Source organism: Sciurus vulgaris (genome assembly GCF_902686455.1).
Source record: "Sciurus vulgaris genome assembly, chromosome: 3".
Taxonomy (NCBI): Eukaryota; Metazoa; Chordata; class Mammalia; order Rodentia; family Sciuridae; genus Sciurus; species Sciurus vulgaris.
In genome coordinates this window covers 185,618,035-185,642,405 of record NC_136463.1, presented here as the reverse complement: position 1 = coordinate 185,642,405, position 24,371 = coordinate 185,618,035, and positions in this window count along the sequence as shown.

Below are 24,371 nucleotides of genomic sequence, written 5' to 3'. Positions count from 1 at the left end.
TATGGCAAAACTCCAGAGGCAAGAATAATCTTGGCATTTTCCAAGGAGAACAGACAGTGGACAGAGAGCAAGACGGGCTGGGGTAGGGGCAGGGGGACCAAGTGTGACAGGCACTAACACCAGACTGGGACTGGGGTCAGGGAGCAGTGGGACAGAGGCCCTCTGGCTACTGTGTGGGTAATGGCTGTGAAGGACTCCAGTGCACCTGCGGGGGGCATCAAGAAGCTGCTGGCCAGCACTGGTGAGAGACAGAGTGGCCAGCCCAGGGCGGAGCGGTGGAGAACGGAGACGCGCCTGCAGAGCCTGCGGGGAGAGGGTCTGCTCTGGGTCCTCAGGAATTCCTAAGCATGTCAGCACGTGCTCCTGTAAAGGTACCAGTGTCTGTGCTCGCTCCGTGACAGCCGAGCAGGACACCCCTGTTGAGTGAAAGTGTGGGACGAATGAAGTGGACGTTATCTGGAAGTCAGAGGCCCGCTGGCCAGACCCCTGGGTGGGAACCATGGTTTTGATGGTGCAGTTCTCAAAATGACTGAGTTGAAAGATTTGGCATTGATACTGGACACCAAATGTTCATGGGTACTGACTGTGACTTGCAGCACGGGTCATTGCAAAGCCTCCCAATATTTCTTAAATCACATCACTTTGTAAAAACCAATTGCATCAGCTGGAAAGGGCGTGTGCACCCTTCCTGCTTCTTTTTAATATTTCTGCAATATCTCTGCTCTTTCTGGTAATCATTTCCCCTTCTGACCAGTGGCTTTGGAAAGCTGCATGAATTCATTCCTCATGAAACAAAGCGTATTTGTGCCCAGAACGCTAAAGCCACACGGATTCCAGGAAACAATTGCATGGGAGCGCCCAGAAAATGGCGAAATAAGTAACGTGCCAGACGGGGAAGGGGGTTGTGACCGTGCCGCACCTGCTCCCCATCCTACCCGTACGCAGCTGGTGCACTCCTCGTGTCTTAACCTGGAAACTAGTAAGAGCGGCATTCCCCAGCGAGCCCAGAATGGCTCCTCTTTCTCCCAGCACAGTTTCCTGCAGGACACATGTGACTGGATCAAACGGAAAGAGCCGGAGGAGGAAATCTGCTTCAATGCCAAAGCACCGCGTCATTTCCCCTCATGAGCAGTGATCCGTTTAGTCTCCTGGTTGGCTCCCTAGACAAAATCAGTCCTTCTTGACAGAAGGCGACTCCGGACAGGAGATGGGAGAGCAAAGGCCTGGCTGCCCGGGCGCTAAAGGAGTTGTCTATTAACCAAAGGACTCCCTCTCCGGCCTCCCCAAACCACCAGCCTGTCCTCCTGGCCCAGGAATCCGCCCAAACACAGCTGCGGTCATCTCAGTTGCTTGCACACAGCCTTTCTGTTTCTGTGTTCTAATTTGTTTACACATCAGCTGAAAAGTGTTTCCGTATCTTAGAAAGGAAACAAATTGAGCGGGGCTGGACGCCACGGGAGCAGGAACCCCGAGCCCCGGCGGCCTCTGTTCCGGTTCAGACATCTCGCTCGTTGCCGATCAGGCCGCTCCGCTCTCCACCTGTGTGGTCGAAGCGTTTCAGCTCCTCTGGGTTTTAGATGGGGAGGACAGTGACTCCCCGGGTGAGGTTTGGTTCTTTCTTGGTGAGTAAGAACAAAACCCTGGAAGTTGTAAGACGCTCCAGGCTGAGGTCCACCTGCCTGTCTGGGTCTTGGCAAGGGTGCTGATGCTGGGGACAGAGGCAGGGAGCCCGTGGGAGTCAGAGGCCGTGGGCCAGTGCAGTGTCGGCCAGGGACCAGGCCTTCAGGGCCTAAGGCCATGGGACCGTGATGAGCTGGGGAGCTAGATGCAAGGACTTTCTTGCAGTGGCATTGGCTTCCAGATGCAGCAGGTTTCGGGCTGGTGGAGGGCACTCTGGGAAATAGGTAAGCACTAGTGACGCCCCAGGGGCAGGTCGTGAAGGCAAACAGAAAGAGCTCCAGAGGAGAGGGGTGGGGGCCACACAGTCCTGGGTGTGCCACACCGCAGGGTCTGCGGCCTGCAGGGTCCTGGGCCGCTGAAGCCACCTGATTCACAGAGCGGCTTGAGAAGAAGTGGAAGTGGAGACTCCGATGTGAACAAGGGCACACGCTTGAGACTGCAGGAGAAGAAAGAGCACCAAGCCCAGAGGACAGAGAAAAGAGCGAACACCAGCAAACAGCAGCCAGGGCTTCCGCCATTCCCGAATTTCGGAATCCAAGCCCCAGTTTTGGACAGAATTTCCATTTTGATAGGAACATATAGTGTTGAATATGTAACTTTCAAAGATTGAACAACAAAGCTGAGGATGTTACTGTCCTCTGGCCTTTCTCAGAGTTGGCATCTGAGGATGACAGGTGCCCGACCCCTGATTGCAGTGATGTCTAGGGCAGGAGACAGCGTCCCCGTGCCTGTAAGTCACTCACCTGGGACACACGGTGGCATCACCCTCACCACCACCCTTGGATGGCCTTATGCTGGGAGCACCATGGGACCACGGTGAGCAGGAGGGCCTCTGAGGAGCCAGCCTGCAGGTGCCCTGGGAAGGAGTGCCACGGTCCCACAGCCCAGTGCCTGAGCAGCTGTGGCCTGCTCAGCCCTTGGGCGAAGAAAACACCACGTGACTTGGTGTCACATCCACCAAAGAAACACTGCTTCTGAAAGAGAAGAGATGTCAAGTGTCTGCAACTTTGCTAGGAGCAGACCCTTCCTGAACCCCGCAGCGGGTCCTTGCGGGGAGGAGCAGAGAGGAGGCAGGTGAGCAGTCCTCTGCAACTTGGGTTAGGTGTCACTTCAGCTGGTTGGAACACATGCACGTTGCTGCAGAAAATAAAAGAGAAAGTCCTCATACCCAAGGTGAAAACGAGCAGCTCAGGCCCCAGACACTGGGTGTGGGCGGCCCCAGGGACACGTTACTCTACATTAGCTATCGAGAGCACAGTCACACAGCCGGCTGAGCTGGAATATCAGATTTCATGTGAACAGATGTTAAAACCAATGAAATAATATTTGTCCTGGCAACGCTGCCTAGGATAAACATGATTGCTGATTAAAAAGGAAGAAAGAGTATCAGAGTGAACGACAAAGTCATAGGTCTCCTGAAGCCGAGAGCAACTTATTTCAGAGGATTACCTGAGTCAGGAGCCCTGGCCCAGCAAGAGTGTCAGTAAGAGAGAGCGAAGAAAAACTCAAAAACCTCTTGGCCTCTTGCAAGAATATAGAAAGAAGTGCACCAACAGGCGGGGCCCAGCAGGACCCATTCTATGGCTCGTCCCATTGGCTAGTCTGGGAAGAATGGCCCCGGGAAGGTCCCCAGCAGAGTGGTCCTCCTGGGTAGAGTCTGGGTGTCTACAGCGCTCGGCACACCCCTGTGACGACGGGTGGTAGAGAGACACCTTCGGGGGTGAGCAGCACGTGGCAGATGTTGAGAAGGCTCAGCTGGTGCCTCTCTCCAGGAGAAAACTTGGGGTCCTGTATGGAGGAGGAAGGAATTGTGGGGACCCCAGATCCCCCCATAGGCCTTTGCGAATGGATACTTCTCTGCAGGGCGTAGCTCAGCAGGGAGAGGACTCAGGAAGGTGGAGCTCTGGCCACAGCTATGCTCACACCCCTCCAGCCAGAGAGAAGATGAACGGGGCCTCAGGCCATCTCCTCCTTCCCCAGTCACGCTGTCCACAGCACTTGGGACACCTCGCAATCCTTGTTAAAGATGACCAAACCCTCAGCCACAGAGGTCCTGTCCTCAGCCAGGTTTGAAAACCTCTGTGACGGAAGCCACCCCCCAAAGCCAGGCTTAAATTTAGTCCCCACTGTGAGGAATTAAAAGATGGGACATCAGAGGTGACTAGGTCATGACCACTCTATCCTCATGAATGGATTAACCCATTCACAGACTAACAGGCTATGGGTTATCTCTCCAGCCTGCCTGTTAAAGCCAGTTCGGCTCTGTCACTGGGCGGCACCTCCACCCTGCGCTGACCCAGCAGGAGGTCCACCCCAGGTGCTGAGCCAGCCCTGGTGCCAAGCTCTTGGACGTGCAGACCTCCAAAACCTCAAGCCAAATAAATGACTCTGTGAATTACCAACTCTCAGGTATTCCCATCAGAATCACAGAAAAGGACTAAGACTCTCAGGAGAGGCTCATGAAAACTGCCCCGTCATTGGTGGGTGCCGGGTGGCCCATCTCAGTGGCCACTCTGCTGGCCTGGAGCTGCTGGACGGTACGCCTGTGGGCTGACACTGTGCACACGCCTGGTTCCAGGAGCCTTGTGAGCACTCTCAGAGGGGACCTCAGAAGACCCGGACAAGGACTCCAGCGAGCGTCCTTCTGCAGTTGATGGAAATTCCAGGAAACATCTGTGCAGTGCCTGGAGAGCAGGCTGTGGCCGTGAAATCGACCACAACACAAGTTCTCCAAACACAGAAGGTCCTACAATGCTTGGAATCCTCTCTAAGACGCCAGGATTCCTCTCCCGTGCTCTCACTGTCTTCTCTGCTGTGATGTCTCCCTCCCCAGCGCAGAGACACAAATACGTTCTTTCTCTGAAAATCCCTAATTTAACTTGTAGCAGCTAGTTTTGTTTGTTTGTTTTGTTTTTGGCTTTCTTTTTGAAGGCCAAAATAACTTCTTCTATAATCGTTTTCAAGAGCCTAGTGGATACCAGGAACCCTCAGAACTTCAGAAAAGGCAGCCATTGCCTGAGAGTCTGTAAGCTGCTACAGATGTTCTAACAATGTCTGAGTCCCTCTTCTTCCAGAAAAGAAAAGTAACATCTACTTTTTTAAACCTAGAATGCTCATAAAAGTAGCTATGATGCTAACAGGATTTTATTGAATTATAAGAAACAAAAGAAAGCAATTATTTCCAATCTTAAATGCCATTGGGCCATCAACACAGCAGCCGCCATTAAAATACAGATACCAAAAAATGTCTTTTTAGAGACAATTTTGTATTGGGAAAATGCTCACCCTGTGATGTCAATTGAAAACAAGAAGTTTATGGAGCTGCACTCACACATTGTGATGTGGACGTAACTGAGTTGTTCTTAATTTTTATAATTTATTGCGAACTTTCTATGTCTCAGGATCACAGGTAAAACTTGGCATATTTGTTTCCTTTGGTCTTTAAAAAATCTCCACAAGATAGATAGCACCCCCATTTCATCCATGAGAAAATGGGCCCAGGAGGCCCTTCTGCGCCCGGCCCTCGATGTGGCAAAGGCAGCGCTGGGAGCTGAACTGAAGGGGTTCCGGAGCAGCAGCGTCCCACCCCCTGCAGACTCAACTCCCAGGGTCCTGCGTGGCCCCAACCCCGTCAATCGAACCCGAAGTCCACAGCCTCCTCCGACACCTACATCTTAAGCAACACTGCGCTCAACCCCCTGAAGAGTAAAACCTCTGGGATTGGGCTTCAAAGCGCTGCCAGTGAGTGACTCTCATTTTACCAGGGATTTAAATTTTCCTATTTGCACTTTTCTGTTTTCCAACTGGCTTCCATGAACATATATCTCACCTGTAATAAGATAAGCATTGTGGGGAGCCTTCTTCCTACTCGTGCTGATACAGTAGAATGTAGATCTTAAGACTCAGACGAGAGCCAGCTCTCCGGCTCCCGCCCTCCACCGCCACCACATCCAAATTTAGGAACCCAATCGTAGATCTTGGTGTAGACTAGAAGGGACGGTCTACATTGGGGACAATGCCATCCAGTGATGCCCTCAGCCACGCTGTTTCAGGGAGGCTGGAGTCACCCTGCGTGGCAGCCCGGGGTCGGGGTAGCCAGGGTCCACGGCCCACCCAGGCCGGCTCTCCTCTGGGTGTCTGCGGAGTCTGGGCCGCAGCCTGCAGCGGCCGGGACGAGGCTCCATGTGTGCACCGTCGGTCGGGGAGAGCAGATGTGCCGATGGGAAGTCGGACGGGGGCACACATGCCAAGAAGGTTGCTGGATTCTTAGGCGAGGGCAGCCCTGTCGCAGCCTGTCATCAGAAGCCTGTCTCTCTGTAGCTGGTGCACAGTGCCCACATGCCTTCCTTCCCCTGCGGGGGACCATCCTGCCACGCACCACAAGAGAAGGGCTGGTGCTGACAGTACGATCGGCAGGGCCGGCCCCACTGCCGCAGCTGCAGCCTGCTCTTCCTCCCCCACCATTTCAGATCCGTCAGAGCAGTTCTAGAAAGCTCGGGCCTATAAGTGCTTCCTCAGGGTCCAGCACTGGAGTGGGACCTGCCTCTGGGTGCTTTCCCCACTGAGAGTGGCTCCTCTGGGCAGATACCCCCATCGGCTCCTGGCTGACCAGGCTTCTCTGCCCGACAGGTCCCTTCAGGCCTCCCCCGCCCCAGCAGCACCCTGCTCCCAGCCTCCCTCCCATGCGGCATTGAGGGAAGGGACGTTGGCGCCCTGGCCTCTGCTGATTCACCCCAACCAAGTGCAGCCAGGGAGCTTCTTAGGGACGTTTCAGGGTGGACGTCAGGGTCCCCCGCCTCTCCAGCGAGAATATAAAAGAGGCGGACTCCAGTCGCTGCTGGGCCCTGCCGGTCACCTTCCCACCAGTGTGACTGAACTGCCTCAGATAAGCAGCTAAAACGAGGGGAAGGTTGTTTGGCTCATGGACTCTGAGGTTTCCGTCTGCTTCCTGCAGTGATGGAGATGAAGCCAACCTGCCCTCAGAGGAAGACTCCAGGCTGGTTCCTTGCTCCTAGCCTCCGGGGCGAGGCCAGCCCCTAAATCCTTAGACGACAGAGGGAGGGGGTGGAGGGGGTAATAAAACCACACAGACCCACAGACTCGGGGAGGCGCCGTGTGAAGACAAGACAGAGCCTGGATGTGGCCACGAGCCAGGATGTGCCGGGGCGCCAGGAGCCGGGGAGAGAGGGTGGATCCTCCCTTGTGCACCCCTGCCTGCACCTCAGCTTTGAACTTCTGGCCTGCAGAAGGGTAGGGAACACACTTCTGTCATTCCCGGCCACTGAGCTGTGGTACCTGTCACAGCAGCCCTGGGAACCTGGCACAGAGCAGGGGCGCTCACGCAGATCTGAAGGAACACCAGGCAGCCGAGGACACACATGGACAGCGTCAGCAGGCCTGAGGGCTCACAGAGGAGCCGCCATCTGGATCCAGCCCTGAAAGGCACACAGGAGGTGGCCACTCTGGAGAAGCCTGGAGCAGACACCATGCCAAGAACGTTCCTGAAGAGCCAAACGCAGGGGCAGTCCTGGAGTGAACTGGCCCTGGTGCCCACCCAGGGCCCCTGGGCTGTGTGCACTGGTCCTGTTCCTGTTGGTAAGACATGTGTGTGAGCCCAGGGCTCGCGGCCAGGCCACTCTGCAGTGCAGTGTGTTTGCACAAGGCCTGGAGGCAGGAAGTCTCACCCTACGGAAGCTCCACACGGGCCACGACATGTGGAAGTGACCAGACTGACATCCCAAGGTGGCCAGGATGACATCCCTGAATGTGGCTTGAGAGACACACGCACCAGGAGGGTCCCCTCTGATCCAGGGCTCCCCACCCTCCCCAACCCACACGCCTGGGCTCTCTTAACCCAAGAAGCCCCCGCCCCAGCACACCAGCTTGTCACAGATGCCCCGGGAGCCCTGGCTCAGCCCCAGTCATGACCCTTCCTCTCCTGGAAGTGGCTCCTCTCCTCCTCTGACTGCAGCGTTGTTGGTGTTGCTCAGCTGGGAGGAGAGAGGCGATTTTAAAAGCCACTACCTTTCCCCAGGCTAGACCTGGGGGAGATGGTGTTTTGCAGGAAAGCTTGAGAAGAGTAGAGAGAAGGCCCAGGGCCTCATCCCGAAGGGAGGCTGAGATAATGGGGTGGAGTGGGCAGTGCAGAGCTGGGAACCATGCTTGGGCTTCCACTGGGAGAATATTCTGGAAGAGACCTGGTTCCCTCCTTTCCTGCAGATGAGTGGCCTGACTCTGGTCCCTGGTTCTAAGGCCAGCAGGGTCGTCTCCAAGCCTGGGGAACGTGGGAGACTCGGGGTGGTGCTCCCTCACCCCTCTTCCGCCACCGCCTGCTCCGTCCCGTGTCTTCTTCCGGCCCCGACAGGGAAAACCCAAGTCAGTCTAGAGATCTTCCCACCTGGGTACAGAACTGAAGGAGAAGCTTCCATGCTCGCTGGTAGGTCTAGAATCTTCCACATCTCCACCTACAGACCCATTTCTGGGGAGACCATGGAGTGGGGAAGTCTGGGTTCCCAACACCCAGCTAGGGGCCTGGGCTCGGCTCAGAGCAGGGCAGCGGGGCAGGAGCCAGAAAGAGGGGCAGAGAGGGCCACCATGTCTCAGAGCTAGGTGTGGCACACAGTGGGTCTGGAGTGGGCCTCAGGGGGGCAGTCTGACTCCACGGCCCAGGTGCACATGGGTCACAGCCGGCCAATCTGGACCAAGGTTGGCTGGGAAGCCCCCTCCCTCAAAGGCAAAGCCAAGAGTTGGAGTCCCACGTGAAAGCAGGCAGGAAGGCCAGGCAGGGGTCATCTGGTGGCATTACTTAGTGCAAGGTTTCAGGCTCCCCCAGAAATTCCTTCACGTCTAACCCTGGCCCTTCGGGGCCTCTGGTTTCTGTGTGGGTATCGGATAGCCTCAGATACAAAGGAGGGCACTGTAGCCGAGACCCCGGGTCAACGGCTAAGGCAGGCCCAGTCAGGGCTGCAGAGGCCCAGTCAGGGCTGCAGACGCCCAGCCTGCGATTCCCTGCCACGCCCGCTGAGTCCTCGCCCTGGGATCCAACAGCTCCTTCACTGCCCAGAGCCAGGGAGCACCGAGGGGCGGATGGGGCTGCCAGCGTGGCAAGGGCGTCGCTGCCCGCAGCCCGGAAGGGAGCAGTGCCCAGACAGGTGGCTACGCAAGCCCAATCTGCACACCAGGCTCCCTCTAGCGTCCTGAGAGACCCCGTGTCTCCCACTGAAGCGTTTTTCATGCCCTGCCTGGTGTGGCCGGGGACCCCAGTGGCTGTCCCATTACACCCTGCCCAGAGCTCTCTTGTGATCACACAGCGACGAGCCAAGCGCTGCTCCAGTCGGTCAGAGCTTGGTGGTCACTGACTGAGAACTTTCCTGCATCAAGTTGTCTCCCAGTGACTATTAATAGGATGAAAAGGCAAAGCCAGGGTAGGGGAGATACTGGCAGACAAGAAATCTGGTAAGCGACGAATCGCAGAACATAAAAAGAATCCCTAAACTCAACAATAAGGGGGAAAATAACTTAAAAATGGACACGGGCTGGGGATGTGGCTCAGCGTTAGAGCACTTGCCCAGGGTCCAGGAGGCCCCGGGTTCCACCCCAGCACCACAAAAGCAAAAGCAAAGTGTGTACACACACACACACACACAAATGAGCTGTACACACACACACACACACACACAAATGAGCTGTACACACACACACAGAGCTGTACACACACACACACACACAAATGAGCAAAGGGCATGATTCCCAAGGAAGAGATGCAAACGGCCAAAAAGCACATGAAAAGATGTCCAACACAGTTAAACTTTAGGGAAAAGTAAATAAAATTTATAATGGGGTGCCATTTCACCCCCAATTATGGTGGCTGTTGTTTAAAATAAAAACAGGAAATAGTAAACACTGGGGGATGTGAATAAATTGGAAAGTTGTGTACTTACTGTCAGGAATGCAAAGTGTTGCAGCTACTGTGGAAAATGGTATGGATACTCCTCAAAAAACGAAGATAAGATCACTAGGTAGCCATCAGTTCTACTTTGGGGTGTAGTACCAAAAGAGTGGAAGCTGGGACTCAAACACACTTTACACACTTTACACATCCATGTTGAAAGCAGCATCTATCACAATAGCTGAAGCATATTGAAGCAGCCCAGATGCCATTTACAGAGGACTGGGTAAGCAGAAGCTGGTCCATCCATACAATGGAGTATTATGCAGCCTCAAAAAAGAAGGACATTTTTGACCTAGGCTACAATAGGGTTGAAACTTGAAGACATTATGTTAACGAATGGACAAACATTGCATGATTTTTGTTCTGTGAGGTTCCTAGAGTAGTTAAATTCATAAAGACATGAAGAGGTGGGGCGGGTGCCAGGCTTGGGGAGGGGAACGGGGATTGGTGTGTAATGGGTGCAGAGTGTCCTTTTGGGGAGACGACAGAATCCCTGGGATAGAGGGTGGTAAATGGTGCATTCTTTAAAAACTTCTAGAACAGTAAATTTTACGTTGGGTATATTTTACTACAGTTAAAAAACGTCTTGAGCGGTTGAGCTGAAGTCAAGCCCCTAATGTAAAACGGTTCCGCTTTTGAGCACTATAAAAGGTGCAGGCTTCTCTCCAGCTGCTGCGTGTGAGATCTCTGGTCCCCGCTCTCCTGGTCTTCCTGGACTTCCTGGTGTGGTTAAACAGGTCTCCGTTCATCACTCCACGACCCAACCATCAGGTGCCAGAGGGAAAGAGACTCAGCTGCTGTGATTCAGCCTCAAGACGGGCCGGAGGCACTGAGGCCTCCTCCGTGGCATTTAGGGACCGAACGGCTCTGATGGCCCCAGGTTGCTGCAGGTGGCCTCGGACACCCACCACCTGGACACTGGCACAGGGCAACAACGCACCCAAGGGCCGGGAGTCGGACTCTGACCTGTGAACCGTAGGGATCAGATTTCTCCTGCCTTCGTAGCTGCGGAACTGTTGCACACGGCTCTCTTTTCATAGGCGCACACGGGGCAGAGAAATGCACTGACTTTCCACTTCAAACCCAGCTTATCCTGTACCAGGGTGGTCCCCAGTCTCTCCACCCTCTGATCCTGTTTATCAGGTTTGCCTTTCAGTGCCCTTCAAAGGCTATTTATGGGAGTAGGTTTAAGGCTTGGGGACTGTTCTTTCAAGAGACAGACACATTTAAAACCCCTGTCACGGGCCTAACTGATGTGGTCAGGCGGCTAGGCCCGGGGGGTGGGCTCTGTCTGGCTAAAAGCTAAATATGACAGAGATTAAACTCTCTGTAAACAGGGGGATTAAGAGCCCAAAGCCAGGCCCCCGCGGGATCAAATGACACGGCCGTCAGAGAGGAAGGCTCCTCGGGCAGTTAAAAGGGGGCTCAGCAGAGCGCAGGCGGGGACCCCAGGTTATGCCCATAAAGTCAGCCATTGTGTACTCCGTGCAACAATAAAGCAGGGGCCACGGCACAGGCAGCAGCGACTTCCTGCGCAGAGCAGACCGAGGCCACACTTAGGGCGGCACCGCCGTCGCCTCCAGCCTCTCAGGCCGGCTGCTGCCCAGCTGCAGAACCCCGTGGCAGGAAGGCCACCAGGGAGTGCCCGCAGCCTCACTGTCGTCCTCCACTAGCCCCAGACCTCCGAAGCTGTTTTCCAGGAAAACCTCAACAGCAGGTCTTCCTCACCCAGTTCCTCAGCACCAGCTCCAGCACCTGCCGCAGGTCCAGGTGAGCACACGGTATGCTCTGTCCACGCCGTGTGGTCAGGAGCCTGCAGGAACTGACGGGTGGGCATGGCCGGCTGAGGGTAAGCCCCACAGAGCAGGTCCCTCGACCCAGCGGCCTGAGGACAGCTCCTTCCAGGCCTCCTCCTTCTCTGTCACGCTGGCCCGAAGCCTGGGCTCTTTTCTCCCGCTATAAAACTATCTAAAAATAAATAAATAAATGAATAACAGAAAATCTCAAGATTCCGGAAGTAGTTGAAAGTTTTTAGAGAGGGAGAGAAAGAGAGGATGGGAAGCAGGAAGAACAGCCCCAAAAGCCCGCGCACAAACCCACACGTTTCCGTCCCCTCTCAGGTGCAATGTCCGCGAGTCTTCCGAGGGAGCCAGCTGCAGCAGCCGCCACGCCACGGGGGTCGTCACGGGGACAGCAAGAAGGACGGGGGTGGGCAAGAGCACTGACCCGCAGAGTTGGCTCGGGCTGAGCTGGGGATGCAGAAGCCCTCGGCGGCGCAGCCCTGGGTGTGGGGACGGGCATTTTCTTGTGGATTTCGGAGCCTCGTTACAGAGGGACCTGGGGACGCTGAGAAGGCAGTGAGCTCCAAGAGGGCAGGGCACCTTCCTGGGCATCTGGAAGTCGGTGCACACAGACCCTGGTGGTCTGGCAGCCTGTGTGGGAAGGGGTTGATCCGGCTGACCCCCGTCTCCCCACACCAGCGTCGTCACGTGCCACCTGACAGTCGGCACCCCTTGGCTCAGGGCTGCTCTGCGAGGGCCAGTCCACGTCACTTTTCACGTGTACCCTAAATCTGCTGCTTCAGGTGGGAGAAGGCAAATGGGGTGGGGCGCTGAGGCCGAGGGAAACGCCTAGCACCACAGCAAGCGTGGCCTTCCTTGTCACCGGGCTTCTGCCAGGAAGCCACATGTGGCCGGCAGAGTCCCCCTGGTTACCTACTGTACATCCAGCACAGAAGAATGACCCGGCACCTGCACTTTAGAAGAATGGGCAGCATGTCGCGGCTACGGCACGCACGTCAGAGAGACGCCAGGCTCCGGAAACCGCTGCCGCGAGCTCAGTACCGCGTGCGGGCCCTGGGGACGCCCGCCTAGCGGCTCATGAGCTCTTGGTTCTTCCAGCAGGAACGAGAGAGTGAGAACAATCCTCCCCAGAATCATGAAAAGCAGAGTTCTGAAGACCGCACGTACTGTGAGCCTCACCGACTTTCCTAAGCACATTTACAAACGCCGGCGGGAGTTAGAATTTTTTGATGCGTGAAGATCCGCTCAGCTTGTCACCTATTTGGGCAAACAGGAGCCACCAGCCCTGCCTCACGCCCCTCGCGTGTGGAGGCAGCACTTGGTAACTGAGAGTCGCCTCTCCCGTGACAGCGAGGCTTCCTCCTAACGAGAGGCCAGGTACTCGGGGACGTCATCCCAATCTCTGAGGACAGCGCTCGACACCCATTTGCTGATGTTCTGAAGCATCACGGTAAGTACGCGGCTTTCACTGCTTCTCTGGAAACTTCCAAGAGTTCTATTTTCCTCAGGTATCCAGGACACAGGTAAAGCAAGGGGAAAGTGCTTTTGGGGGAAATGTGGACCTCTGGAGGTAGAGCCGTCCACCTGCTCCCCCAGGAGCCCTGGTGGGTGTGACTTCCTCAGTGCCTCCTCCTTAGAACCAGGTGAGAGAGAGATTGGGGCTCAGCCAGGCGGCCAAGAGGCCAGAGGTGGGACCCTAAGCGCCACCCACTCGGGGGGTTGTGCCATTAGCAAACACCTGCCTCAACAGCAAGCCGTGGTGTCACTGTGTACCCAGGGCAGACAGCAGGAGCCAGTGTCCTGGGGCAGCCGGCAGCACCCCATGGCAGCACCCCTGCTCCCAGGATCCTACGGGAGGGGAGATCTTCAGAGGACCCTTGGGGCCTGCTCTTCAGACCCAACACCTGCACACTGTGCAATTACGACTTCAGAGGACACCAGCTCCTCCCTTGCCTCACCTCGTGGCTCCAGGACGCGGAGGCCTTGGCAGCACAGTGACGGGGTGGGGTCCTCAGATCTCATCGTCTCGTGGGCTTCAGTGTCAGCTTCTGAGGGGCTGAATCCAGTCATCTGCCCAACCCGATTGATGCCGCCCAGGTCCCCACTCCTCGCTCTCCGGCTCCAGGACAATTTCACCAGCCCCTCTGCACAAATCGCCAGTCGTGTCCACTCGGGAGGAAGAGTCACGAGCTCCCCTCCTGAGCCAGCAGGTCTTCCGCATCATTCCTGCATGGCTCCACCCCCCACTCCAAGGACACTCCGACCAGCTCGGGCCTCTCTGCCTGGACCCTGGGTGCCAGCCCTTCCCAACACTGGGGGGAGCTCATTCCTACCACTGGCACAGCACCATCTCTAGCAGCGTGCCCTCTGTACACATCGCACGCCAGCCACCGATCTTTCCACAAAACTAGTGTGTAAAAGTATAGCTATAAGAGTAACCAGGAACATGGTTACTAAATGCACACAGTGCATATAGTGTTAAATGCAGGGTCGGCATCTCGTCCTCTGCACCCTCCGCCAACGCTGATTTTGGAGGCGTCTCTGGTTTGGGTTCTTCCTGTGGCTATCATGACATTAAGCCACGTAGTGGACATCTGTCCCGGAGCACATGGCCCTCTTCAGAAGGTGAGGGGCACGGTGTGCACACGCTTGGCCCCCTCTGGGCTTGGTTATGCTGCCTCCGTCTTCCTGCTTCTCTTAGGCACCCCTGCAGCCTTCAACGATGTGCCTCAGAGAAGAGCTCCCAGCCTTGATTGATGATCTGAAAGCCACAGGAAGCATGTTGCACACACAGCTGAAGTCTTGCCTAGCCAGCCCCAGCATCTGGGGTGAAGTGTTTGCGTTGTAGAAATGATCCTGATGTGCCACTATGTAAGGAGACTTGCTTATTCAAAATCAGGAGATCAAGGTGACGGTAAAAAAGGTCACTAAAGTCACCAAGAAGAGCTGATCAAGGCAAGAGAAGCAAGATGGAGCCAAGAACAAGGAACCCAAACACAGATTTAAACAAAGTTAGGCACAGACGTGTCTGTGACCAGCAGCCCCACTGTTGGACTTGGGGCCAGGAGAAATGAAAACCTGTGTTCTTGCAAAACAGATGCTGTGACAGTTCATTCCTAAGTGTCAAACACTGGAGCCACCCAGGGTCCCTCGATCAGGGGGTGGATGTACAAATTGTGGCATGTCACACTGCAGAACCCCTCTGCAGTGGGAAGGGATGAACTATGGATGCGCTCGGAACACGGACAGATCTCCAAAGCATCTGATGGATGAGAGTGGCCAGACCCTGAGTCTGCAGCCTGGATGACCCAGTTAAATGCTGTTCTGGAAAAGCCAAGCCCACAGGGGCAGGGGGCCAAGCCAGAGGCCAGGGAGGAGGAAGGGAACGGACTACAAGAGCCCCGGGGGAACGTGCTGGAGGGGGTGGTCATGCTCCACCCCTGACTGTGCCCGTGCAACCCATCAAGCTGAGCAGCGCGAGGTGGATTTTGCCAGGTGAAAGCGCATTACAGCAACCCTGTCTTTAAAAACAGCCCTGGGCTTCTCTACCACGTAAGGGCACAGGAGTTGGGCAGGAACGACCAGAGCCGAGGGCCAGCTTGGCCACACGGCTCAGGCCTGGAAAAGAGTCAGAGCAGGCCTATGACCGTCTAGATACCCTCACTCTGCCTTGACTGTGAAAGTCATCATCACTATAGAATTTCATTCCGGCTTGCCTACAGTTTACCATTTCTGAGTTATTACAGTGTTTGTTGCTATAGTGTATTATTTTTCGTATTTAATAATATAACAAAGGCATTAGATTTTATACATGAATTTTGAATGTGGCTGCTATACTGAATTAATGTACCACTAAGTTTTCCCTGATAAAAAACATGGTGTACAAATAATGTTGCTCATTTATTTATCCAGTTTATCTTATACTTTGTATTTAGGTTTAAACTTTTCAGAACAAGGTCGGTTGCCCTCTGTGCACGTAGCTGAGTTGCTGACTTCATAGACAAACTACTATGCATGTCCTTGCTGACGCTGGCCGTGGGCTTTAAATGGACACTAGTCATTACACAAGGAAAGTATTTTCTACTCACAATCTTCTGCAGGCTTTGCAAATAATTACATTTTCAACTTTACCAAAAGCCTTTCAGCAAGGATTAGGATAAGCAGGGGGCATTTTGTCTTAGCCTCTAGACTTGATGAATTATATAAGTATGTTGTTGATAATGAGTCAACTGGACCTTCCCAGCGTAAAATCACGATTTTAATATCCTATCGCTCAGAATCACCAATTCCAGCTCATCTCCTTCCTTTACTGAGCCTTCTATGTCTGTTTCTGCACATTTTGTTTAGTGACATAAAATTGTTTCCTAGGTGAGATCTGGGGACATTGCTGGGCTCCCTTTCTGACTTTGGTTTTCAGAACTGAGCTTAGGAAGTCACTTTTCTCACCCTCCACCTCACAGGTATTTCTTTTAAGTTGTATTTGAGTCGTATTTCTAATTAACTACTTTTTCCTAGTTCATAATGAATGCATATTCATTCAGGGAAGAAAATCCAAGTGTCAATAAAAAACAATACAATAAAGATCATCGTCTCCTTTGTGACAAGGTGACCATTATTTAGGGTCATAGAGCCCACTTTCCCTCCCTTCCTTCCTTCTTTCTGAAAAATCCAGTGCGTTGGCGGCCAGGTGAGGCCACTCAGGTAGAAGTCCATGCAGGGGACGTGGGGAACATGGGGGACGTGGGGAACATGGCAGCTGAGATGGCACAGCTTCACCAACTCAGGCTCAGCTGGAACCAGGTGAGCAGCTGACCCAAGCAGGGTGGAGGCAGCTGGGCACAGAGTTCAGAGGCCAGTTACATACGGGGAAAACAAGCAAATACAGTTACAATAGTAGGGTCTCGGAGTTATGAAGGTGGGAAAGATCTTAGGCTGACCCTGTGGTGCTGGACAGGAACTGAAGAACCATGAAGGAACGTGTGTGTTCTCCCTCTGTCCACTAAGAAGACGGAAAGCAACGACCCGAGCAGCAAGCCCACGGAGCATCCAGATGTCGATGTCTACCTACCACCCTCTGCTGAAAGCACCCAGAACCACCTGGAGAGATGACTGATCCAGAGCTGGAAGCGTGGAGCCTCTCACTGTGTTGAGAGGGAAAAAGGACTCAATTTACGAGGACAAAAGACATAGAAGCCAGGTAGAAAGGGCTTCCACAGGCCCAAACGAGCAATGATACAATGAATTATAACTCACTGACTAAAAGAGAATCAATGAATAAATCAACGGAGAGATTTGATTTGAAAGACAACTAACAAATGTGGGAACAATGATGGAATTAGAAAATCACCATTTTTTCAGCTACCATGTGATGATTAATTCATCCCCCCGAGATCAATGGGTGATAAAACTCATGGGTAAAAGTTTGAAGAGAGGAGATATATATATATATATATATATATAAAGCATACATCACAAATTACTTATTAATTAAAAGGTGAAAAGCAACTTTACAGTAGAGGAGGCCATAGACACCACCATAAATAAGTGGTTGATATCGACATCACCAATAATGAGAAGAAATAAAATCACCCAGCACCTGCCTGCACGCAATAAGCACAGCAAGACGCTTCCTATGTTATCCCTGCCAAATGTAGATAGCATGAATCTAATCATGAAGAAGCACCAAACACACCAAAACTGAGGGCCGTACCACATCATTCTATCTCCAAAAGTGTCAAGTTTGTGAAAGGAAAGGTTTGGGAGTCTCTGGAGTGGAGACTGAAAGAGACAGAACACTAAATGCAACTCATGGACATGGACTGAGCCATTGTGATCTAAAGAGCATTACTGGTCAACTGGTAAACCTGGAGAGTCTCCAAACCAGAGGACAGTAAGGGTCCCACGATACGGTCCTGCCTCCTTGGGCTGGACTGTAGCTCTGCTGGAGAATGACCTCGATTGCAGGAAACGGTGAAGTGTCCATGGGTGATGGGTCGCCTGGCTACAGCACTGCCTCAAGCGGTTCAGGGCAAAGTTCCTTGTGCTAGTCTTGCAACTTTTCTGTCTGTGTACAGCTGTGTCGAAATAAAACAATAAGCTTAAATCATTGCGAAGGCTCGACAATGGCAATATGTATCAAGAAACTCAAAATTCATCTATGTTTTGACCCAGACATGCCACTACAAAAGATAAATCCTAAGGATATGATTATAAATGTCTGCAACAATTTAGCTCTAAAGCATTTAGCTCAGATTTTATATGGGTTAAAACAGTATGTGGCGGGGGGTAACCTAAAAAGTATTATAATAGGATTTGGGGACATAAATTATGATATAACCATGAAATTTAATATTAATACAGCTATTAAGGAAAATGTTTGCGAAAAATAGCTAATGGCTTGGAAAATGTTTATGATCTGCATTAAGTGAAGAAAGCAGGTTTGAAAACAAAACAATATATTCAGTTCATCCCATTATTGAAATAGCAAAAGAATAAGCACTGTGTGTGTGCGTGCGTGGGTGTGCGTGACGTGAAGAGCAAGTTAATCATATTCTTTACCCCAGGAAGTCCAGAGCCCTTACACAGTGACGTGCATCGGAAGCCTCCAAAGCTGGCTTGGCAAGCAGCATTTCCCAGACACATTTGACCATAGAACTCTGTTCCTTTCAAAACCTCTGAGTCGAGTTAGGGCTTAGTCTTCAAAGTGCCCCAAACTTTGAGTGCCCACTATTTAACCTCCTCTCCGTGACCTTTCCTTAGATTCCATATCATCGTCTGTTCTTCCTATACCTTTGTGTTGATGATGTCCTACTATGTGTCTTTGTAAACTGTTTCACAACATGTTTCAAACAGAACGTGTTGTCTTATAAATCAATAATCAACTACAAGAATTAGAGCATCCTTTAGGAGATCTGGGGGCCTTGGAGGGCGAGTGGAAGGAGCCAGCCCTAGGAACATCTTTATTCCATGTGGGCCCCATCTTGCAACTCAGAGGTCCCACAAAATTGCCAAGGCAGGTGGGCTCAGGGGGGGAGCCCTCCTCTCTGATGTACCCCCTCCCCAGTACCAGCCAGCATGCCTGCGTCTCAGCTTGAAGTGTTTCTAAACCCACTCTAGCCTGAAAGGGTTTGCAAACCACAGACAAGGGGTGTGGCCTGTCTGTGTGGTCTTCTGGAGCAGGCTGCTGGGGCATTGGTCAGCTGGACAGACAGTCATCAGCTAGACAGTGGCACTGCGCACCTCGGAACACGAGGAGAGGGTGAGGCTTTGCTTATTTGCCTCCTCCAAACACGTCTTGGGGTGGTTGGAGGGAATTCTCTCACCAAGGACTCGTGGTGGGGGCTGGTGATGCAGGACTACACTCCAATGGCAACTGTTGGCCATCAAAGGGACGCCTCATAATGCCTGAGCAAGAGACTGAAGGGACGACGTGTGTCCAGAGCTTGTGCGGTGCTGGCATGGAGTAAGAATCTGATTGACAGCCACTGCTGGTCCCCTCAACAGCTAAGAAGGAGAGGGTCAGGTAGCTGCAGGCCTCCTATTTGGAACGGGACCTTGTCCCAAAGGGCTTCACCCTGCCCTTCCTAGGTGGTGGTCTGAGGAGGAGATGGCACCACGGGTGCAGGATCAGGGACCACTGTTTCTCTTTAATTTAACCCTCTCACCTGACTGACCAGGACTGGAAAGAGACATGCAAGTTGAGGAGGATTTTACTTCCTCTGTGAATTACTGATTCTGGAAGAGGAAGTATGGTGGGAAGAATCCTCACCCCTGACCTTTGCACCCTAGCTTTACTCCCATGAATGTTACATTACACAGTAAAAGGGACTTCACAGATGTAACCAAGTCTACTGATCATCTAACCTTGAGATAGGAACATTACCCTCCGTGATCCTGGTGGACTTAAGCCTAATCCCATGAGCTTTTATAAGCAGAGATCTTTCTTTGACGGGTGGCAGAAGAGGAAATCAGAAAGAAGCATGGCAAGAACTCCATGTGCTGTGTTGGCTTGAAGGGGAGGGCACCGTGTATCGGGCAGACGGGATCTCGGACCCACAGCCACAGGAGGTATAGCCAGACAATGGCCAGTAATGGTGGAAGAGGGTCCGCAACTTGCTTCTAATCCAGGGAGCCACTCTGAGTGGGTGACCCCTGACCTGTGCTGCGTTGATGCTGTGTGCTTGGTAACTTGTCCTGGCGGCCACAGAAAGTTCATACGCAAAGTTTTCATAATGCACCAAACAAAAAGCCGGCATCCAGGATACGTGAACATTCCCAAAGCTCAGTAAGACACGGGAACTGGGACACAGGCAAGAGCAGGGAACTGTCCGTTCAATCTGAAAGTCAAGACTGTAGGAAACTGGCCACCCCCAAGGCCAGGAGTGGTCACAACCCAGGAGGTGAGTAAGGGGTGCTCAGAGTCACACAGGTGCCACCCGAAACGATTGTCCATGACTGGCAGATGCTCTCTGGACCCCACAGCCTCTCCTCCCAGGCCCGTCCAGGTTGAGCAGATAAGCAGAGGCCAGTGCTCCATTTAATTAAACTGGATTAATCTCAGCCCCCTAAAGACTGTCTCCCCAGACAGACGCCTTCCTTTTCAATTAGCGAAAGCTCAGCTCAGACATTGTGGCTTAATTACGTCTGTGAGGGCTTCCAGACACTTGCAGCGGGCACAATCAGAAAGAAAGAGAAGGTCTGATTGCCATGGTAGGTGTGTCAAATATTGGTGGTGGTAATGTTGGCATTTTGAAGAGAAAAGGTTTCCACTGGACATGTAACCTCAAAACCTGCCCCTTCTAAGATGAACAGGGTGGGAGTAGCCGACATCCCCCGTGCGTGCAGAGGAAAAGGGGGCACCAGACCCAATTAGTCCAATGCTTTCCTCCCGCCTGACAGGCTGAGGGGAAGTGACAGATGCCATGTGTGCTGGCTTCAGCACAGCTTTTGGTGTAGTTCCACATGACTGACGTGTCAAACCCAAAATAAACAGGCCTCCGCCCACAGCCACCAGTAGGCAGGAGAGGCTGGGCCCATGGGCTTTGGGAGGTCTTCTCTGCTAGGCTCCCTAAGACGGGCAGAGTGCAGCCTGGTGGCATCTGAGCGGCAGTCGAGAGTGAGCAGGAGGGTGAAGATGAGACTCTCCAGGGAGAGCTGGCCCAGGGACCGCGTTCCTGGACCCCATGCAGGAGCCACTCAATGACAGAGCTCAGCCCAAACCCCAGGGAAAGGGCTGGAGGAGGCTGGAGGCTGCAGGGAGCCCACAGGACTTGAGCGAAGGGAGGACAGGTGACCTCACTATGCACACTACTCAGCAGGTGCAGCAGGTGATGTGTCCACTGCTTTGGGGGCACCTCATGGCTGCAGGATTTCAACTCCCTGGGGCTCAGATAGACAGCACTGGACATAGACCCAAGAGCCAAATGGGGACCAGGGCAGGGCAAGGAGCCCTGTGTCACATCCCAAACCCACTGCTGATGCAGGGGGAGCCCGGCACTACCCCCAGAGCCCAGGGACCACCGTTCCAGTGACATACACAGGGCCAGGCCCTGTGGGACGCGTCTGCTCACGGACTCATTCATCCATTCATTCCCCCAGATCTGTAGCAGGAGAGCTTTGGGGACCATGCACCATTTGCCAAGTCTCCCAGAAGGGTCTCGAGCTCAACTGTCCAGAGAATGCAGGTGGGTGAGGAAATCAGTAAAGTGAGCCAAATAGAAGACTCTGGAGGAAGGAGCCTCCTCTGCCCTCTGAGGTGGTCAGCAGCTGCTCCCTCCAGCCCCTCGGGCCTGGGGAGAGCAACTCGGCGGTCACAACTGAGCTGGTTCCTGATTTTCAGAAGAAACCCCTCATTTAAGTTTGATGTGAAATGGAGCAAATATCAGATCATTTCTCACCGTGTAACCCCAACCACACCTGGAAGAGTCAGGTTGGCCTTCGGGAGGCCGGTTTGCAACCCTGCCTGAAGACACCCGTTCCAGAAGCCTCGCCTGCTCTCAGACCACAGGACCCGAGGCCAGCCCTGGACCGCAGCCACTGCCTGACCTCTCTGGAAGGAAAGGAGGACTCATAAAGCAAACAAGAGGGAAACTGAGATGGCCGAGCTCAAGAAGGCAAAGAAGGTCTGCTCAGGCAGGATGGAGCTGTGCAGCAAGAGGAGTCAACCACAACAGACGTCCAGCTGGCAGACACAGGTTCGGCTCCCAACCTCTGGCACACGCAGAACCTCTGCCCCGTGGTCACCCCTATGCTCCCTCACCCTGCATCAGCGTCTCCTCTGCCAAACGAGCTTTTTCATTATCTATCTTTAAGGGTCACGACACAACGCTTTGGTAGACGCAGTCAAATGGCTACTATGGCCAAGCAAGCCAACATCCACATTGCCTCACACAGTGCCCCCTTTCCGTGGGGATGAGGGCACCTAATCTACTCTCTCAGCAACCCTTAAATCAGAGGTTCAAAGCTCACAATCTAAAGTCACCTCCTCAATTTCTTTTTTGACTCCAACAGTGCTTTGAAAAACTGTGTACCAATCGCCGATGTTTTCAAAGCCTCAGATTCTGTGTGTGTAAAACGTCTGCCTTGTGGGGATGGACCCCGAGGACGCCTGGCACAGACCCCACTTTCAGCCTCGAGGGCTGGAGGCTTCCTGCCCGGCCTCTCTTCTCCTCGGCAGGCTCTCCTGCATGCCACCCAGCACAATCCCTCCAGGTGAAGGTCACATCTTCCTGCACAGGAAGTTGGCACCTCTGGCTAAAGGTCTCCTTTGGGCACCAAGGAGTCTCTGATGCTCTTCTAGTGTAGCCTCCTTGACATCTTGGAAGGAGAGACGGTCTAATGCTGTGCCCCCAAAGCTCATGTGTTCAGTGCCAGCCCAATGTGGGGGCGTCAGGGGATTGGTCTTTTGGAAGACAATTAGGTCACGAGGGCGGGACCCTGATAAATGGGATCAGCGCTCTTATGAGAGAGGCCCAGGGGTGGCTTTGCACTTCCATGAAGAGAGAACACAGTTAAGAAGCTCTAGGGCCAGGAAGCAGGCCTCCACCAGGTCCTGAGTCTTCCAGCACCTGGATTTTGGACTTCCACCCTTCAGAATCGTGAGAAGCGGATTTCTGTTGTTTGCGAGCTGCGCTATGTCGGGGGCTCCGCTGCCGCAACTCAGGTGGACTCGGGTGGGTCACGGCACGGCAGGGGGATTGGGCAAGGCCAGCCTCACTTCCTCTCCAGTCTCCTCCCTACTCTCGCTCCCTCTCAGAGCGTAGGCTTCCTCCATCACCCGGGGCTCAAGCTGGCCAGTCAGCTCGTCTCCAGGTTCTGTCCACTCCACCTGGGCACACCCGCCATCTGCCCACTCCCTCGGCGCTACTGCCACTGGCCCCCAGAAGCCCCACGGTCCTCAGGAGCCTGGGCCTGCCCTACTCTGGGCCACTCTGATCACACAGTACCCCAAGGGACCCCTCCAAAGGCCGCTCTGAGATGGACAGGTGTGAGCTCTGCCCACAGAGGTTACCGCGCCGTAGGGATAGAGCCTGCCCGGGCTTGGCCTCAGCACATGCCAGGGCCCTTGTTCAGGGCCCTTCCACCAGCCTTTCCCTCTCCCGGGAGCTCCTTTTCCTTCCTGGCCGACCCCAGTCACCCTTCTGGTCTCGCTTTGAATCCAGCTTCCTCCGGGGGCCCTTCCTGCCCCATTCTTCACTGCAGGCAGGTCTTCCCTTCCTCAAAACTCTCCCACAATTGTACCCAACGCCCATGTGTGTGACGAGGATGTCCCTCTTCCTGCTGGGCTGTGAACCCTGTGTGGGCCGGAGGCCTGCTGTCCGCCACCCGCCCACAGAGGAGGCTGTCGACAAGCGGCAAAGGCGCTCGCTCATCCAGAGGGTGAGCGGGACAACACCAGCGGCTCCCTCCACCCAGAGGAAGACACCAGCTCACGTGCCCGTGAGGAGCGCAGCCTCCCCCAGCGTGCCTCCGTTGCACTGCCCTTGGCGCCCGCCAGGCCACAGCTACAACACTCCAGGTGTCCAATTTTTCTTTGAAAAATGTGATTTGGAGCTTTAGTGGACCAGGCAAGCTCTTCTGCTGGAGGAGGGAGGCCACGCACATCTTGCCAGTGGAAACGGTCACTGCTCTTTCCACTGGAAGCCGTGTCCTGTTGGCCCTCGAGCTATGCTGAGCCCGTGTAGATGCCCTGGGCGTTCACATGGCCGGCTGGCCTCAGGGCAGAGCTGCAGGGCTGAAGCCTCAGGACACTGGCCAGAGGGGCCTGCCCAGGGCCTGCCTCAGCGCCAACATGCCTGTGGGAGGCCCAGGTGCTCCGCCCTTCTCTGGCTCCATTCAGACAGAACAGGAGAGAAGGCGTCTGTGTCGGCCTGGGGGGTCAGAAGCTCCCGCCTCAGGCTTCTGGGATCTTGAAGTGTCTTGGGCTGAATGTCCAGGACGTGGTGGGGGAGGGGGCACTTCCAGCTGGGATCCAGCACCGCACAGCCGGAAGAGAAAGCTGCGGGACATCGAGGGCCTGCGGGGATCCAGAGCAAGAGGAAGTGAAGCCGAGGGAAATTATCTAACGCCCGTATTTCCTAATCCTAACTTTTTGCTTCTTTGAAACATCCCACGGGCCCAAACCATAGCCTCGTGCTGCATTAAGGAAAGGACACAGGCCGCGATGGCCCCGCCTCAGACAACACTGCTGAGAGGGGTCCCCACCAACCCCTTCTCCAGGGCCAGGCAGCGTTCCAAAGAGCAAACCCCGTGTCGACAGGCTGAGCCCCGTGCAGGCAGGAGACTGCCAGTCCCTCCAGCGCCGGGCAACCGAGCCAGGCACCTCCGCTGGTGGCCCAAACGGCTTAGCCAGGAAGGAAGAGTCCCTGCTTTTCCTGGCGTCCCTGGGGTTGTGTGACTGCTGGTGGAGAGGGTCACCAGCAAGCAGACTCCATCAGCAG